The sequence below is a fragment of the Megalopta genalis genome, chromosome 4 (assembly GCF_051020955.1).
Source record: "Megalopta genalis isolate 19385.01 chromosome 4, iyMegGena1_principal, whole genome shotgun sequence".
Classification (NCBI taxonomy): domain Eukaryota; kingdom Metazoa; phylum Arthropoda; class Insecta; order Hymenoptera; family Halictidae; genus Megalopta; species Megalopta genalis.
The window spans coordinates 26,404,455-26,424,377 of record NC_135016.1 but is presented as its reverse complement, the minus strand read 5'-3'; the positions used below and the strand labels follow the sequence as shown (position 1 = coordinate 26,424,377).

Genomic DNA, 19,923 nt, shown 5'->3' with positions numbered 1-19,923 from the left:
AATCATTTAGTGCCATTTTAAAAGCGTTATTCCGTTCTAAAAGGCGTTCGAACACTTTCGGGAGCCATTGCACATAATCAAATTATATCAGAGGTGGCCAAACTTTTGATCACTTCGAGCGACCTGTTTTTTTAGATTATAGGCGACGTTGTATCAACTTCTCGATCTCTTTTAAGATTGTGGAGGAAAATTGTTTAGACAGTTTTTAACAAACCAGTCTTTCTAACACCACCAAACAGTTTAAATCATTTAGTGCCATTTGAAAAGCGTTATTCCGTTTTAAAAGGTGTTCGAACACATTCGGGAGGCATTGCACATGATCAAATTATACCAGGGGTGGCCAAACTTTTGATCACTTCGAGCGACCTGTTTCTTTAAACTACAGGCGACGTTGTACCAACATCTCGTATGTGTTAAGCGATCATAAGAAAGGTGGTAATCTAAAGCCAAAAGTAAGTTTAAATTTAACCCTTTAGGCACGACGCGCCACTATAGTGGCTTCCGCGGATGTCATCTCTCTGAACGACGCACCACTATAGTGGTTTACTCTAGTAGCTCACTCGGTCATCGTTTGAATCAAATAATCAAATTTATCTTAACAATATAACTGTATCTCAACAATACACAGACAGAATAACCAGACACTCTGTACAGTACATATCAGGCTCTGCCGTCCAGAGAAATAGCCTCGCGCAGAATTCAGCCGTACCTAAAAGGTTAAAATAAACATAGGTAATATCAGACAGGCAGGCAACTAGGAATACAGTAATGTCTCCCTTACTGACGCTCAAATTGTGCAGAAAAATGGACAATCTGTGAAGAGGAGATACGATTATTCGAGCCTTGCGGCTCGCTTCTATAATTATTGACAATCGATAATCATAAAAAACGAGCCACAAGGCTCGTACAATCGTGTCTCCTCTTCCTAAATTGTCCACTTTTGTGGACAATCTAAGCGTCAATTAGAGAGACATTACTGTAGTCAGTCGACGCTTCGGTCACCCCTGAATTACATATACGAACAAGATGTACAATCCTGATGTCGCCAATACCATCGATATACCTTCTAAAAAAACAACGAAACTCAAACCACAGCGTTATCCGTAATAAAGAAAGACCGTGTTCGGCAAGTCCCCGATGCTCCTCTCGCACATCAGACCCGAACCGCTAGCCTGCACCGATCATCGAACCTGAAGTAGTTTCGAGTACGACGAGGCGCACGATCAAGATCCATCGGAATCAATTCTCTTCCTACAGTCGGTCGCGCGTGCACGATCGCCGTCTAGAAAAGTAGAAAGTAAAGCGTTGCGCCAGGTTTACCGACGCGTGGGTGGTAGCTCGCCTAGCCGAAGGGTCCCCTTTACCCGAAGTGCCTGGAAAGTACCGTTCTTCCCACTCGACGCCGCGCAACGAGACCAAACTCTCTGAATCTCCTGCGTTGTCCCAGCGTCGTGCAGCGCGCGGGGACATGTCTCTCTCTCTCTCTCTCTCTCTCTCTTTCTCTCTCTCTCCGCTAGGAACTGTTTACGCCTGCTTTCGGGAACAAGCGTGTAGGTGCTCGGCTCGCGTGTAACAACAGGATTCCGTGTGGACCGGCATCTTGGCCCAGAGGCTTGACGCTTGACCCACATCGCGACTCGCAGTGGTCTTCTGCCGGTTGTTGCGTCGCGTCGCGTCGCGTCGGTGCCTCGGCCGTTCACTTTTATCGCCGCGATAGTTGTTGTTCAGTTTTCTCGACCACACGCGTGATCCTCCGAGGACCGCTCGAGAATAATTCCAGGACGCTAACGATCAGGAGTCGGTCGAGCGTTTTATGCGGCGCGATGGACTATAAGACGTCGCACGGCAACTCGGGAGAAGTTATTGTGTGACGAACTCGCGGGATACTCGATGACGATGAAAGATTTTTAATCGAGTATTTATTTATGTATTCTCGATGTGGATAGAGGCATTTTTAACAATATATACAGGGTATCCTACAAATGTCTCGCAATCTGTAAATTAGGATTCCTGGGGTTATTTGAAGTAATTTTTTCCTTGGCGAAAATGCATTCCGCGGCTTTGTTTACGAGTTATTAACGAAAAACTCTGGCCAATAAGAGGCGAGGCGGTCCAACCGCCTAGCGCCAGCCGAGCTCTCGCTTCTCATTGGCCAGTGTTTTTCGTTAATAACTCGTAAACAAAGCCGTGGATTGCATTTTCGCTAAGGAAAAAGTTACTTCGAGCGACCTCAGGAATCCCAATTTCCGGATTGCGAGACATTTTTGGGATACCGTGATGTCTCCCTAACTGACACTCAGATTGCGCACAAAAATGGACAATTTGGGAAGAGAAGATACGATTATTCGTGCCTTGCATCTCGTTTTTATTATAGTTGTTGACAATTCGTAACTATAAAAACGAACCACAAGGCTCGAATAATCATATCTTCTCTTCCCAAATTGTCCATTTCGATGGACAATCTGAGCATCAGTTAGGGAGACATTACTGTACCCTCTATATTGTTAAAAATGCCTCTATTCTCATCGAGAATACATAAATTCTCGAAACACCCCTTTCCGGATTGCGAGACATTTTTGGGATCTATATCCTGTAGATCAAGGCTCGGAATGCTTCGGAACGCAACATTGCAACCGTGAGGGCTACGCCTCTTTAACTACCGCCGCACCGTCTCGCTCCCCGCGATGCGTTCCGAGCCCTGATATTACACAATTTGACCTAGTAAGTACAAGTAGAGCCTCCAGCAATTTCTTCTGCATTTAATGAAGATTAGTGGTGGACTTAACCCTTTCGCTACGGCAGCTCCATCCGCCGAAGTACCGTCACTGAACGGAAACTCGTTCCGGAAATATGCACAGTGCACGTGGTTTCTGTATATATGTTGTTCCAAGTCTTAAATAATAACTGTGCCGAATAAAACAATCGTTGTTCTAATGTAACAAGTATATTTACATTTTTAATTTAAAAAGACTTACAAAATTACAGGTAACATAGGTATTTATATAATTACAAAGCCTAACGAATAAATGTTTAATATAATTAATAACGAGACGAAAATTATTAAAAGATAATAATATGTAAAAACTAATAATATAATTCTGTGCGATATATTTGAAAGCAGGGATCTATACAAAGCCCAACATCGCAATCTTTATCACTTTTGCTACAAATTACACATTCCCGTCTTCTGTATACACTTCATTTCGATGCCGCATATATGCGGCGCCCGTACCCACAGGTCGTCGAGTGGACGCCGCATATATGCGGCGCTCGGCGCGAATGGGTTAAAGACCCGATGAAAAGCATCGAATCGAAGATATCGATAGCGCGAATTAGAAAATCCGGAGCTTACCCCGAAGTTTAAAGACGCATCTCGTCAGGTCGATAACCACCCAGGATCCCTCGGGGCGCCGCAATTTCCAGAGATATCGCCTAAAGTGGTCTCCATAAAGGTTTCCATTAACATGATAAGGGGAGGCCGATACCTCCGTGGCCATTAGGCGACGGTAACTTACGCCGTGTCGCGGTCCGCCATGCCGCGCCGCGCCGATTCTCCTCGGGTCCTTCTTTTTTTCTCGTTTCCCTCTCGGCTCGCCCGCTCGCTCGCTCGCTCGCTCGGCCGGCCAAGCGAGAAGATACGTTCAACGTTATTGCCGTACGATACCCGACGAAACCGGACGATTTTTCTGCGCGGGATTAAAGTCCGTGGTAAGTTAATCGTTGCACTTTATCGTTCCGAGCTTTTAACGCGTATCGCTACTCGGAATGAAGCGTCAATTAACACCGGGGATTCGGCGTCTGTCCTCGGGAAGGACACGGGAACACGCCTCATGCTCGAATCGATGTAATCACGACGTTAGTGGGACACATCTGTCAGCTCGGACCACTTTTCGCTCGAACGTTTTTGCCGGGATCGAAAATAAAACTGACTTCGGCGTTTCGTAAAACCTCCGCTCGAAAAATTATCTTCCACGGAATGGCGAAGCGTACAAATTGACGCCGGAGATTTGCCGAGCTCAAATTAGCCGTTTCTTTATTCGATAATATCCGAAATCGTTAAGGTATTTTTCTGGAAAATCGTCAAATTTATCCCAGTTTGGCAATTTGTATCTCGTTCGATCGGTCAGACTCGAATGTTCCCGGCGCTACGAGTCTACGAGTCCGCAATCGCGCGCTCTCCACGCGTTCAAATGTCCGGTCTCCGGAGCGTCGCGCTCTACCACGCGTTCAAGTCTCCGGAGAATCTATACGCGCGCGCTATACAGTAAATTCCCCCTAATTGACGCTCAGACTGTGCAGAAAAATGGACAATTTGAGAAGCGGAGATACGATTATTCGAGTCTCGCGGCTCGTTTTTATAGTTGCCGATTAGCAACAGCTGTAAAAACGAGCCGCGAGGCTCGAATAATCGTATCTCTTTCTTCTCAAATTGCCCATTTTTGTTTCCAAGCTAAGCGTCAATTAGGGAGAATTTACTGTACTACCTCCGTGATCGAAAAAAAGGTTTAACGAGCAACTGTTTCCCTGAACTTTTCAGAACAATTCGCCCTGGCATTGATTCCACAACAAGATCGGCAATATCCCCGATAAATTACCATTCCTATGGGACTAGTTTTCTTCTGAAAACTGACGAAACAAAAGGCGCCGCTTGTACACTTACAGTATAATTTAATGTACAGAAATAGATTCGTGCTCCAGTGCCATTTATGAATGCGATATCGGAGCTAACGAAGACATCTTTTCCACGTCGGATAAAAACCAGTCACAGTCGCGGTCGGTTTTTTGCCGGCGCGATCGATTCCGTGGCGCTTTCAGTCACGTTCGCTTTTACATCGAACGAAATTCGTGCTTCTGTTTTTACGGAGGCGGCCTCGGCCTTTGATCGCGGTCGCATTAATTCTATCCGGCCGACCTTAACTTTCCCCTTAAATAGGCGGCCTGGGCACGTCGTGGATCTTCCAGATTACCCGTTAAGCCGCGGGTACCGCGCCAACCGGGAAAACATGTGTCCACCAACGGCGACCCACCGATTCCCGATATTTATTATCGTGCGGATAATCATTCGAGCCATCAAAACGCCAGCCGGCGAGCCGCCGCGCTGTCAAGCCGGCCGCGGCGACCGTTAATCTCGCTATCCGAATTTACATCTTTTATGTCCCTCTGTTTATGGCTGCTTCTACCAGCTAAATCTTGTGCGAATTAGCTATTAAAATCGTGTGCCACGCGATAAATCACGCGCCGGCACTTTCCTACGTCCGAAACTGTCGTGTTCGCTGCAGTCGCCGGCTCCGTGCCAATTAGCGACTCTGTTTCTATCGGCGAATTATCCGATCCGAAATTTCCAATACGAAAGTATGGTAATGCTTGGCTTTCGTCCGACGATAAGATGCAATTTCTCCCGAACGAACCGTACGTTTCGTAATACATAGTTCCGTGGAGTAGATTCGTCTTACAGATGCGATGGAAACGCTCCTGTAACAAACGTCTCGTCGATTTCTCCTCGAACACTTTTTTACGGCGAACATTTTCGAGATAGCTGCCGAATGGCCGCCTCGGCCTCGGGCAAGTCCCGATCTACCGAATTAAAAGCGGTTCAAATGAAATTACACGTTCTCCTCGTACCGTGCTCCATAAACATACGGCTACCATCGCGCGAGTTCCCGATTCACGTTCTTCCACAAACTCCGAAATACTTGAAAAATTCCCGAAAATTCGCAGCGAGCGATTACCGAGTCCCGAGCGGAATAATTGAAAGTTTCGGGGATCGGGGATAGCGGTAATTGCAACGTGACCGGCTGCCAGCCGCGGCTGAAATTAATTTTCTCGCTGACTCGCGACATCTCGTGCAATTGTAACTCAAATTTCGAAAGAGCTCGCCGAGTCAGCAATTAGGCCGCGGCTTCGTCTTGGGTGGCTCGTTCGGTGGCTCTGGGGTTTTCGGCTGTCGAAACTCGAGGGCCCGTTCGTTCTCCAGTTTTAGCGGCGAGTACCTTCCGGTATACCGGTCGTCGACGGGGACCGAGGCGGAGACGGAGAGACGGAGACGCGGACGGAGAGGACGGTGGATGGAAGACGGCTCGAAAAAGAAGGGGGCACCGGACTCGAAAGAGCATAAACTCGCGGCGCACGATAAGTTCGCATGTAATACCACTAGCCCCGACAACTCTATCGGCGTGTATGTGCGGGATCGTCGCGGCGAAGGGACATCTGGGATCTGGGAGGCATGCCTTAATTGACCGCTCGGAATATTGACGAGATCCCAGAGACGGATTGAGACGTTGAATTTCCGAGGGACGCTCGCCTTTTTTTGCCAACCATGAAATATGACCGTTCAATATGCTAGGCAGATATTTATGTACTCGTGGGATTGCGCCCGATCCGGCGATCCAGCGATCCGGCGATCCTCCGGAGATCCGGACAGGCCCGGACAGTAGAGACCGTTCTTTTCAGTTCTTTTTTTTTACCCGAGCTCTTCTTACCCGCTCTCGAGCTGAATTCTCCGGAGGATGCTCCGGAGGATGCCTCGTTCTTTGTCTTCTCGGATAAAACCGTTCCGATGCGTCCCCTGGCTCTCACCCCCTTCAGAAGCGTTTTCGTTTTCGCGAATGCGCCCCATCCCTGTTTCGCCATTTCAACCCTTTGTACTCGAGTGATGACTCAGAGGCACCGCTGAAATTTGTTATATCTCATTTTTAAGATAAATTTTATATTAACCCTTAGCGCTCCACGCGTTTCTCGAGTACTATCTACAAGCAACTCCGGCACATTTTTGGAGCAAAGCGCCTGAGATAAAGGAAGTCTTATTTTGAACGGAAAAGATTACACGTCCTTGTGAAAGCGTTTGGTTTTATTCATTTTACATTGCTAAGCATAAAAATGGGCAAAAAATATTTTAATCGTAATAGTATCTACTTAACATTTTGTGCGAGGTCAGTGCATCGACATCGTGAATTGTGACCGAAATTTCCAAGCAGCAAATGCATCCTCATCGAAATGGGTAAATTTACTTTTAATGATATTCTTCGCAATTCTTAAATAAGTATATCCCTCGTGTTCTTTGGCGCGATTTATTATAAAATTAGCAATGCGAATCGTCTGTTGAATTCTGTTCGGATACGGAATTATTGAAACAAAAATATCTTTTGCGTGAGTTTGCCGGAATTTTTTTATCGTTAATCTTCACTGGAATCGGCTCGATTAATAATTAAATTAAATTAAAAATTAGTAAATATTCTTCGGACGTTCTAAAATAAAGTTGAACAGCGTTTTTCTGAAAAATATCACTACCAGCAACTCCGGCCCATTTTTGGAGCAAAGCGCCCGAGGTAAAGGAAGTCTTGTTTTAAGCGGAAAAGATTACACGTCCTTGTGAAAGCGTTTGATTTTATACATTTTATGTTGCCAAGTATAAAAATGGGCAAAGAATGTTTTAATCGGAATGGTACACACGCTAAACACGTTTTCACTACAAATAACAATTGCCAACGTCGACAAAAACATAGCATCTTCGGTATAATACCATAGCGGAGCCAACGGAGCGCTGAGAGTAAACAAAGTTCGAATTTAAAAAATTATTAAGAGTGTAACTGTTGCGCGAGTCCCAAGAGTCGATTTCATATATTAGGGGGACCGGAAAGTAATGTCGTTTCTGAGCATATTTATCTGTTTGAATTTAATGTAAACAAACGACATAACATTCCGGTCCCCCTAATACATCAAATGCATTTTGTCATATAAAATAGAAATACTATAAGTTAGAAGAATGATTTTATACTTACAGTCAAAATAGCTTCGAGTGCAAAGGGTCAATCGAAATGACGGTTTACCCCATCTTATCGCGTCGTGAACAATATCGTTTGGGAAACGCGGATACTCGATTAACCGGACCATCGATGTCAGAACTCTGTAATCCATATACAGTAATGTCTCTCTAATTGACGCTCAGATTGTCCACAAAAATGGACAATTTTGGAAGAGACGATACGATTGTTCGAGCCTTGTGGCACGTTTTTTACGGTTATCGATTGTCAACAACTATAAAAACGAGTCGCAAGGTTCGAATAATCGTATCTCTTCTTCCCAAATTGTCCATTTCTGTATCACGGACATCCGTTGGAGCTGTAAATTAACCCCGATAATATCGCGACAGAGAAATATTGTTAAATAACGAGTAGAAAATTAAGTACTCGGAGGTGCACTTGGGTCGAGCGTTTTAAAGAACGTGCGCGATTATAAAATTGCCGAGAGTCGACAGAATAGAATTTAGAGATGGAAACCGGATAACACTCTCGAACCTGTCACCCAGCGGATACAGTTTAAATGCCAGCGTTTTATAACAGTACCGCGCGGGGAGAGTCTCTAACGAAAGTTCGACTTGTTTACAAGGCATTCTTGCGCCGAGGGATGTTGTTCGACTGGCTGTTGCGTTGCGCGTATCCATTTCCTCTCGCTCGCTCAACCTCTTTATGGCTCTTCTCGATTTGCGATCGATGAAAAATCCACCCACTCTCTCGCCTCTCGCCGCCTCTCACCCTCGCGAGCCGCCGCGCCGTCCACCCACATTTCGTTCATAGACCTGCCAGCGCCTATCCGTGGAACGACTGCTGCTCACCATCCATCAAGCAGTCGAGCAATCGCGCAACAACTCCGGGCCCCGGATTCATTTGCCGAAAGGTCTCGCCTTCTGAACCGACCCGATCCTCGCTGAAACATCCATTCTCCGTTGAAGGATCCGTATTTACGGAATGGAATGCTCGGCGTGGATCGTTTCATCTTCCTTGCATCTGTTCGGTCGCCCGAACGCATTGTCGAGCAGTCTGTGAACCGTTGTAACTTCTGATCGATGGTCCGTCGAACTTCCTGCTTTCCCAGCAACGTTCGACAGGCTACGAAATGGAACGTTCGCTACGATTTTCCACGGACTCATTCGATTCCCGAGCTTCGCGCGCTTTTCGAAGTAGAATATATTTATATATACAGGGTGTTCCACAATTATTTTAACAGCCGAAAATGAGGGGTAGCTGAGGTCATTTGAAGTAACTTTTTCCTTTGCGAAAATGCGATCTGCGGCTTTGTTTACGAGTTATTAACGGAAAACACTGACCAATGAGAGGTGACGGCGCGAAGTTAGAGAGCCCCCAGCACGAGGCTTTGACAATTATGTCATGTTATACAGGGTGTTCCACAATTTTCTTAACAGCTGAAGATATTATCTAAATTATTTCATACGTTGACCTTGACATGACCTTGACATGACCTTGACATGACCTTGATAATCATTTTTAAGCAAGCTGTACAGTCGTCACGGTTAAATTACTTACTATTTCGGGTCCGAAAAATTAGTAAATATTCTTCAGACGTTCTAAAGTAAAGGTGAACAGCGTTTTTTTTAAAAATATCACTGTTACGTAGTAAAAAAAAAATCCAGAAAGTTCTCGCTTCGTGATTTGTTCAATACTTCGAACGCGGCTCGAGTCCGTCCCGACCATCTGTCAAAGCCTCGTGCTGCGGGCTCTCGAACTTCGCGCCGTCACCTCTCATTGGTCAGTGTTTTCCGTTAATAACTCGTAAACAATGCCGCAGATCGCATTTTCGCAAAGGAAAAAGTTACTTCAAATGACCTCACCTACCCCTATTTTTCGGCTGTTAAAATAATTGTGGAACACCCTGTATATATATATAAAAATTGTGATTGTGAAATTAATGCAATAATGCAAGTCCCGATTCGTTTAACTCGTCCGGACGGATATCGCCGCGAATTCCTGGAACCAGGACTGTATTCAATAACGTGGAAGAAAGGACTGTTGCAAGAAAACGCGCTAATAAAAATCGCGATTGGCCACGTTCCTCGTGTTTTCCAGTTGAAAGGCAGCGACTAAACGCCTCGTGCGGGACGGACAAAAGGTTCCCCGGTCAAAACGGACAGCCGCAATTTCAGCCATTAACGCGAGCACAATGTCGTCGGCCGTCGCGATTCATCGCGGGCGGAAAAAGAAACGTTGACGCGTAACGAATATGTCGATTTCATCCGTTACGTTGCGAGCATCGGCGCGCCGCGCGCGCAATGGAAGCACCGGTTCCCTGTGTGCTCCATTGGATCTGGTCCGCCAGGTATGCCGTTTACGCCCTTAGGGCAGATTGCCACAGAGGATCGAGCGAAAATAATTAATAAGGCTCGCTCGATTCGTTAGGCGGCGCGGACCGGCCGATCGGTTCGTGGTATTCGGATTTAATCAATCGCGATACCGTAAACCGATTCGCGCACCGGACACGTGCGCGAGCCTTCGATTTCCACCGATTTCAATTAACCGATTTCCAGCGGGCAAGCGCGTAGACCCGGCCAGCGGACCGACGGTAACAACAACAACAACAACAACAACAGCAACGACAATGGGAATCGGTCGACACCGTCGAGCACGGTGTAAATTCACGGGGAAAAAAAATCACGGAAAATAATAGAGAAGTAACGCACAGGCCGCGACGTTTATTGCCCCGGCACAGAAATACCACGATCCTGTAATCGATGCGATTAAACTTTGAATGGCATTTATACGATAGCCAGGTGAAAAGTTCGATGGAAGCCGAAGTTTACCAGCGATTACCGTCGGCATTTATTGCGACCGTGAAGCCTTCGGTATTCCTGTCAAACGGTTCGTGCTCGTTGCTGCGGTTACTTACGAGCAACCGACCCGACCGGTTGCTCGTCAGGCACCCTGACTCCGAGATAACCCTAACCTGGGACCCTAATGCTCGATCAACGGTAATTTCAACGAACTCGGCTATAGCTTTCCTTCCTGCGAAGTCTCTTTCTGCCTTAATCCAAGCACAGAAGTTTCCATTTTTAATCGGATCTTTGGACCTCGATGTCTGTCGCTCTTATTCTTGATTATTGTTCGCGGTAAAAAATACCAAAGCTTGTTTCAAGATCTATAGCGATTGAATTAAATGAATACATACAGTCGACTCGGAAATTACGTAAGAAGTAAGTATTTTCAGCATGCGTATAAGTTATCGAGATCTACGAAATGCATTTTTCAAATTTTCGTTATGGACGAAGAAACATAATTTTTTTATTTTTTTATTATTCCAATGTATTATATTACGATCTAAAAAATTCTTTTTATATACTCCTTTCATATAGAAAAGTGGGCAGTCTAACATCTTAAAAATATTCAAGTCTTTTGAATCAATTTTAAAAAAGTTATTCCGATTGAAAACGGAATAAGCATCGTACATATAATAATAATAATCATCGTTCTATCTGCGAACGAAGAAGAATTGAGAAACTAGAGGTAACTTGAAAGTAACTTAACCAGTTAGCTGTGGCCTCCATTTCAGAGCGCGCACCTGTATGTGTCACGAGAATCGAGCGATGACGAGTATACTCGTCGAACACAATGTAAGTGTCACTGTTAAAATGTTGGGTCAAAAAGACGGTTTTATTTGATAAAATTAACATATTTTATTACTAATATTTACTTATTCGCTTGACGTTAGCATATACCATATACATAATAAACGAAAAACCCAGGGATAATCAAATACCTATAAAAGTTAAAAATTCAAATTGCTGCTGTAGAGAGAGTGGTATTTAGCAAAGCAAGGAACAATATATAATGGCACTTTGCGCGTCGAACACCAATACCGTGATTCTTTTCTAATTTTATTTTTATAACAATGTAAACAACTTCGTGCAGGATTGGCCTCGAAATATTCTGAACATCTTGAAATTTCAGAATATGTTTTTGTTTTCCTTAAAATTACAATTTCAACAGCCAATGGTCGCTACTTCTTACGCACGACGAGTATACTCGTCGTGTCACAAAATATTGCCATTTCTCCATGACGAGTATACTCGTCAAACACAGCTAACTGGTTAAGGGCGCTAAGAAATCGCTGCATTTCGAAGTTCGAGATGAAATTCTTCGAGGGACACGAAAACAGCGTCAAAGCGACTTTCGATTCGACAGAATTTTACAAGCGCAACAAATGGCCAGGATTTTACTAGCGAAATAAATTGACACGATTGCACCAGCGAAGAGAAGCTGCTAAATGTTTCATTAACGATGTTTCCAAGTGAAACATTATCATGACAAGCAAACCATCATTCTCCCGTCGCAGTTCCAACAGTCTCCACAAAACTGAAAATTGTCTGACGATCCTCCAGAGAATGTTTTCCTCCAGAAAATTTCACCTTCAAAGAATTCCTAGTTTCGCGATATAGCGATTTCTTGCGCGTTTTTCGAGTAGGGAGGGGGGGGGGAGAGATGGCGGTCCCGGGAAACTAGAAGGACCCGCAGCGCACGTGGGAAATCGGATTTCTTGCCGAGGATAAACGACGTTTGCATCAATTCAGTGTTCTTGCCCGTCGAGATCGAGACCGAGATCGAGACGCTCGCGTGTCCCGAGTCTCGAGTCTCGGCTACTTTAATTGCTCGGTAATCGTCTCTGTCGTTGAGACCCGCCGCTTGCATTCCTTCTGTTGACAGACCGCGATGCGGTCGCGGGTAAGCCCCCAACAAGGTCGACAGATGTCCTCGATGGCGGAAACGGAATTCCAGCGCCGGGGTCCGCGCGGTTTGCATTCAGGCCTAGCTTTCAAGAATTCACACGATGCGGGGCGTTGGTTCTTGCGTTCGAGATACCTTTACAAGACGGTGCGTGGCGTAGTCCGTCCCCGTTTTTGCCCGGGGAGCCCAACCTTCCGCAAATCGCTTCGCTTCTCCGGTTCCAAACATTTATAGAAATCAGAATCTTTCATCCTGCCCTCACGAGCGGTTCAAACGATTGTACAGTAATGTCTCCCTAACTGACGCTCAGATTGAGCACAAAACTGGACACTTTGGGAAGAGGAGATACGATTATTCGAGCCTTGCGACTCGTTTTTATAGTTACCGATTTTCAATAATTATAAAAACGAGCTGCGAGGCTCGAAATAATCATACCTCCTCTTCCCCAATTGTCCACTTTTCTGCACAATCTCTGCGTCAATTAGGGAGAATTTACTGTATATTATTGCCCGTGCGAAAATATTTTAACTGGATGCATCGAGCCTGTGTCACGATTTTGCAACCGTTTAGAACAAAAGAATCATCGTATTATCGTTGCATAGTAATGTCTCCCTAATTGACGCTCGGATTATCCACAAAAATGGACAATTTTGGAAGAGGAGCCTTGCGAATTCGAGCCTTGCGACTCGTTTTTATAGTTACCGATTTTCAATAATTATAAAAACCAGCTGCGAGGCTCGAAATAATCATACCTCCTCTTCCCCAACTGTCCACTCTTCTGCACAATCTCTGCGTCAATTAGGGAGAATTTACTGTATATTATTGCCCGAGCGAAAATATTTTAACTGGATGCATCGAGTCTGTGCCACGATTTTGCAACCGTTTAGAACAAAAGAATCATCGTATTATCGTTGTATAGTAATGTCTCCCTAATTGACGCTCGGATTATCCACAAAAATGAACAATTTTAGAAGAGGAGCCTCGCGAATTCGAGCCTTGCGACTCGTTTTTGTGGTTACCGATTGTCAACAACTATAAAAAAAACGAACAGCAAGGCTCTTCCCAAATTGTCCATTTTTGTGCACAATCTGAGCGTCGATTAGAGAAAATTTACTGTACATTGCTTCTGAAACGATACATTCAAGTCTCTTGTTTCGCGACTTTCTATTATTTTCTAGTCTTATCGTTCCGAATCGTGGCACTTGTTAGAGTTATTTTTGTAGAATTCACCTCTGCTAGATGATTTTGTTGACTATTTGCTTTGCAAATAATTAAAGGCAGAGTTTTAGGTAAAAGTATATTTATTGAACACACGGAAACACAAGATCTAATCTACAGGCTTGCTCGTAAGAGCTTAGAGACAACGAGTGTACTCGTAAGCTGCTCACAGACGACTAACTAAAAAACCGCGGAAGACCCGCAAACTGTGTGTCGAAAAATCCTTAGTGGTCATAAATAACCAATCCGCTCTCACACCGCGTGTAACGGACTTTCGAGTCAAAATTTGCTCGACTCGAGTCGACGCGCGTTTAGCGCTCACGTGCCCTGCAGATGGGCCGCAAGGGCCGTCTTACCTAAAAACGGACAAGGCCGTAAAACATACAAATTACCCATTTTCAATAGCATCGAAAATGCCAGACATTCACAGATTTATCGGCAAGTACCTGGCGATCGAGGATCGAACAAAGGCGAACGTTTTCGATGAAACGTAGCCAGGCAGAAGGGCCGAGAGCTAATTTTCGCGTTTCCCGGTTCGACGACCAATCGACCGGTTCGAAGGCGGGAACATTTCCCGAGGAACGAACGTTGCTAAATCAGCCGACTCGGCGCCTCGAGGCAGGTAGACCGGAGGCCAGCAGGTCGCAGATACCAATCTCCTTAGGATTTCATTTGGCCAGGAAAAAGTGCTTCTCCCGGGGGCGATCGGGTGGATCATAAATCGAGAACAGCGGGAAGGAATTGCGAACTATTCGTGGGGCGTCTCGCTCCCTGCATCGAACAATAGACCCGGCGGAATAGGTGTTCGCCGAGGCCGAGGCCGAGTCGAAAGCTAATCTAAAAGAGCAGCTGGTGGATCTGTGCCACGCCGCGCCGGCTCCTCTTCTATTGCAGCGCGTCGAATCGGCCTAACGAGATCCCGGCCGATCCTATTTTCGCTCCGGATCGATGACGGCTGGATCGGATCGAGATCGGATCGAGATCGAGATCGAGACTGCAGGCGGAACACGGATCGAGACGGGGATAGGGCTAAGGCTCGGATCGATCTTTTGGTTCGTGGCGCACGATTCCGAGGCGTGCACTAGCTTAAATCGGCCGGCGAACCGTGCCGAGATAAACGTGTTCGATAGAGAAACCGATGATCGGCATGTCGCAGGGTACGGCAGGTGCAACGATGCATAGCCACGGCGGAGAAGTTTTTACAGCAGCGTCGCGGTGGCGAGCATATTTATGCCGTTTAAACGCTTCGGCTTAGGATAACGAGGCGGACGCGGCGAAGTGTTCGATCCACCGGACATAAGTAAAAAATTCGCGGAATATTAACGACGTATAGTTTTCGATATAGTATACCGATCTATAGTTGTGCGAGAAAGCAGAGTATTTCATCGTTCACGTGACATTTACAGAATATTTGTTACAATATTACTATATGTTTATAATTTCTTATATGAAATGTTTATCAACTTTAAGGCGATTTTTAAACAGAGCACGAAAAAGTATCTTCCCGATCTTTTCTTTCGACTTTGTTCGAGATGACAACATTTTTTCAGACAACATCTTTTACGAAAAGTCTACGTTACGAGGAAGTTATTATTTTTTTCTCCATTTTGCTATACGATCATCTCGACTTTTCACGTATTAAACTCTTCACGTATCAAAGAAGAGTTGCTCGCTGATTATACGACAACGAATTGCAATAATAAAATTGATAAGAAATATATTTAATACAACAATTAAGATTATTTTAACTTTTTAAAATGAAATCATATGGTTTTGCTCATCAATTGACAGATCTTCGTATGCCCTTTGAAACTGACACAGGGAATCTGGATCGAAATACAAGGTGTCCCGAAAATGTCTCGCAATCCGGAAATGGGAGGTTCCTGAGGTCACTTGAAGCAACTTTTTCCTTTGCGAAAATTTTCTCCGAGGCTTCGTTTACGAGTTATTAATGAAAAAGACTGACCAATAAGAGGCGAGCTCACTGTCGCGAAGCGGCCGAGTCAATCAGCGGAACTGGGATTCGACCGCTCGACCGCTGGCGCCGTTGGCTCGGCTGCCTCGCGCCCGCTGAGCTGGGATTCGACCGCTCGACCGCTGGCGCCATCGTCTCGGCCGCCTCGCGCTGAGCTCCAGCGGAGCCGTTGGCTCCGCCGTCGAGCGGTCAAAACCTGGTTCCGCTGATTGGCTCGGCTGCCTAGCGCTAGGCGAGCTCGCCTCTCATTGGTCACTGTTTTTCGTTAATAACTCGTAAACGAAGCCGCAGATTGCATTTTCGCTAAGGAAAAAGTTGCTCCAAATGAGCTCAGGGATCCCCTGCTTTCGGATTGCGAGACATTTTTGGGACACCCTGTAGATCGAAACTGCGGAGAAGATCCTATCGCGTTCCACGATTTTCGTTTCCACAAAATTGTTATTTTACGACGTCCGATTTCAATTGAGCAATAATTCGCCGCGTCCGACCAACACCTGTCCTTACACCGGCAACCATGGTTTTTCAGTGGTCCACTAGACAGAGTGTAAAGACGCGCTTCTGCTGCTCTTCTTGCGCGCGGCGTGCGGTTAAAAGCCGTTAATCGAAGCCGTACCTCGTACGAGAAGCAATATTTCTCAATTATATGCGATTTTTGCCCAGCCGCGGATTGGATTTATTGGCATTTTACGACACCTTTATGGCAATTCGTATTCGATGTTCCGGTTTCTCTGGTGACGCAATAAACGATGTAAAGCGAGCGTGACAATAACAAGTATGACGAAGAAAGGTTACGCTTTGGCTCGCCGCTGTTACGCCGACACCTGTTCCCCTTATGCTTGATATTTCAGTTAATCCCTTCAACAGTGCCGATTCGTCTCGTTTTCTTCTTTTCGAAGTATCGAATCTGCGATACTCGTTTGCGTTCGAGAGAGAACGTTCGCGTGTCCGATAGCTTCGGTAGCACGCTCTGCAAACGTTGAATAGGTAGCATTTCAACGTCAAGGCAGACGGAAGACGCGATCTTTCGAATCCGACGGCCGTACCTTCTCGAACCTCTGCAACATCCACGATTGTTGATTCTCGAGATGCGTCGCGACAAATTAGCATGCAGAGAAAACTGTGGTTCAATGAGTCGAACGGCAAAGGACTCCTCGCGAACAATGAACTCTGCAAACGAATCCGAAGAAAGGAACCATAGCTTCCACGTAGACTGTATCTTTATGCAGCCCTGTATTTCGTTTCAGCCCGCCCTCTCGATACAAAGTTGCGAATTTGCATAAACACTCTCAGCCAGCAGAGCAACAATGACCGCAAGTCTCGTTTCACGGAATGCTATTCGCAATAGCGGTTTCGTTTCCCTCGAATGCGCGCAGAATCTCGGAGATCGGTCCCGTTCGCGACTCTCTACACTCCTCTCTCCCTCTCTCTTTCTCTCTCTACACCCCTCTCTCCCTCTCTCTCTCTTTATATATGTATATATATATATATATCTTTCTCTCTCTGCACTCCTCTCTCCCTCTCTCTCGCTCTCTCTCTCTCTCTGCACTCCTCTCTCCCTCTTTCTCTCTCTCTCTCTGCACTCCTCTCTCCCTCTCTCTCGCTCTCTCTCTCTCTCTGCACTCCTCTCTCCCTCTTTCTCTCTCTCTCTGCACTCCTCTCTCCCACTCTCTCTCTCCCTCTCTCTCTCTCTTTGCACTCCTCTCTCCCTCTCTCTCGCTCTCTCTCTGCACTCCTCTCTCCCTCTTTCTCGCTCTCTCTCTCTCTGCACTCCTCTCTCCCTCTCTCTCTCACTCTCTCTGTGCACTCCTCTCTTCCTCTTTCTCTCTCTCTCTCTCTCTGCACTCTTCTCTCCCTCTCTCTCTCTCCGTCTCTTTCTCTCTCAAGATCGACAGGGACGCGTCATCCGGTTTCGCTCGGTTCCCCTCGAAGGTGAACACGTTTGACATTTAACACGCGGCGGACCGAGCAGGCTAGGCGCCTACAAAGGGAATCACTCCGCTCCGCTCCGCGCAGGATCCAGGACGCGAGCCGCTCGCGATCGATCGATCGATCTATCCCGCGTGGATCGCGGATCGGGAGTCGACCACCCCACGAGGGACGTAGATCTTCCTCGGAGTTCTCTCTTTCGTCGCCGCGCGAGGACGCGACACGGCGACACGACGATCGGTGTCGGGATCTCCGACGCGCATTAATGTGGAAGAGGCGCCGGATCGCACAGCTCACATGTTAATTCCTCGATTCGTGGGAATCCACTGGGGAATCGATCTTCCCGACCGAGATCGGGGCCATCGTTGGTCCATCTTCGCTTTCGCTCCAGGTTGTGGATTTTGAAAACGATTCTATGGAATAACTGGAGAGAAAATTGGTACAGAAAATTGTACATGATTTGTTCGAGGATTTGCCGAATTTTGTCTTTTTCACGAATCGTAAGTAGATTATGGATCAAAATAAATATTTTCCGAGCCGTTTCCAGGGAACAGAAGTTAAATAAAAATGTATTCCTTCTGTTGGTGATTTCAATAAATTGAGAAGAATACAAGGATATATTTTACGTAAACGCACGAAGATCCCTGTCCAATCATAAGCAATAAGACATTCTTCGTGACTATTCAATCTTTCTGTAATTCCTCGGTAAAATTGATTTTTCTTTCCGCACGTTAATTGCGAATATTTTTGTTTTCTTACTGAATTTGATGAAACTCGAATAAAGGGAATAGAACAGTGAGCCTAAGCAAAAGTTGCCATTATTTATACATATTGTTACGGCGACTTGTCCAGATCGGACCGTCGAACGATCAACATTTCAAATTCAAAGATCTGGAATATAATTGAATTGAGTTGTATTCTAGTTTATATTCTTTATTGTAAATATATATATATAAAATGCCGTGACGCGAGAGAAACGGAGTGATGCGCAACAATATTTTGTAACACAACCACATTTCAAATCTATGTATATGAAAAATGAACATTTTTCGTATAGATCGCAAGAATCAGGAGCTTACAAGTTGCAAATAATATAGCGGATCTTGTAAATTACTCCGATATTCGACCGTTGGCACGTCACCTACTACATCGGTTTCACAAGTGCAGGAAATCAACCGACGATCGATAGATCGGCCGAGAGATCGCACGTGCGCGCGGCCGAATCGAATACTGCGCCCATCGGGCAATAGGCCCATAATACTCGCTTGAAATTAACAATTACGTCGGATACGATCTCGCTGACAAGTCGGCCTTTCATCGGGGCAATTAAAATCCGGCAGGGACGAAAGTCCTGCGGGTCGCGGTTTTCAAAAGGTTCGGCCGGACAAACGCGTCGAGTTTTCGTATCTGCCCGTTTATCTCGGGGTCCAGCGATTCCATACTAATCGCCATGACTTCGCCATGGAGTCTCGAGGACCTCCGGCTCGCTCGTATATTAAAACCTGCCCCCAGCCGGCGAGCGGCGAGCCACGCGAAAAGAAGGGGAGAAAGAGATTGTTATCCGAGGCGCGAGTTATAAGCCGCTCGTCGGAGTTCGTGGATCCGCGATCTAACCCGCGGATCGTCCGGCGAGGATGATTTATGGCTCGGGGGTAACGATAATTCTGGATACTCCAGGGACCTGCCGCGGCGCGGTGTGGCGCGGCAGGGGTGAAAGTGACTTTCACTTGCCGGTGATCCATGATCTTCGCACCTAATCGGGAACGTGACACCGAAAGTCTGCAATGAAAGTCGAACTTCGTACTGGGATTTTGTAAACACTTTTTTAATTTCGTTTATAGAAACATTCTTCATCGCAGGGTTAAGAGTAATAACGTTGTCAGTGGTTTTATAAACGAGCGAAAAATCGTACTCTATTAACCAGTTAGCTATGTTTCGTGAGTATACTCATCATGGAGAAATGGCAGTATTTTGTGACACGACGTAAACATTCTGGAGGATCGTCAGACAATTTTCAGTTTTATGGAGACTGTTGGAACTGCGACGGGAGAATGATGGTTTGCTTATCATGATAATGTTTCACTTGGAAACATCGTTAATGAAACATTTAGCAGCTTCTCTTCGCTGGTGCAATTGTGTCTATTTATTTCGCTAGTAAAATCCTGGCTATTTGTTGCGCTTGTAAAATCCTGTCGAATCGAAAGTCGCTTTAACGCTGTTTTCGTGCCCCTCGAAGAATTTCATCTCGAACTTCGAAATGCAGCGATTTCTTAGCGCCCTTAACCAGTTAGCTGT

At 45.8% G+C, this 19,923-nt stretch overlaps 1 protein-coding gene across 5 annotated transcripts in view; it reads left to right on the top strand.

The window, feature by feature from the left end:
* Positions 1-19,923, top strand: part of Egfr (epidermal growth factor receptor) — a 329,246-nt gene that overhangs the window by 277,476 nt on the left and 31,847 nt on the right. The gene's annotated exons all lie outside the window — the stretch shown is intronic.